Consider the following 473-nt stretch of genomic DNA (forward strand, 5'->3'; position numbering starts at 1 on the left):
GTAATTTTTAACTATCAGAATATTTACTCTAATATGTTTCTTGTGAAAATTGAGTCAATGAAATTGATTGAAGATTGGACAATAGATGATTAGGCTATTAAAGAGATAAGTTGAGGTAAGCAGAGATGTGTTGCGTAGTTGAAAATTTAATTTGCATTACAAAAAACAGTCTAGGAACATTATAGGCTAAACAGGCCTAAGCATGAATAAGCATTAATTCATATCACAAAGATCACAAATGTAATGCTCTGCATTATCTGTGCAGGCCTCATGGGACCAGTGGAGGCAGAACAGGCACTGCACCCACACTTCCCCAGGCATGGAGGAACTAAAGGACTCGCCACACACCACACAGTCCTCCTCCTCCTCCTGTGAACCGTTTGCGGTGGCAGGGGTGACTGGAGCAAAGGCGGCAGTGGCAGGGATGGAGAACAGTTGCTTTTTTGGGCCACGGCGCTTCTTCATAGCCGGAG

This window comes from Etheostoma spectabile, chromosome 12 (genome assembly GCF_008692095.1).
Source record: "Etheostoma spectabile isolate EspeVRDwgs_2016 chromosome 12, UIUC_Espe_1.0, whole genome shotgun sequence".
NCBI classification, from domain to species: domain Eukaryota; kingdom Metazoa; phylum Chordata; class Actinopteri; order Perciformes; family Percidae; genus Etheostoma; species Etheostoma spectabile.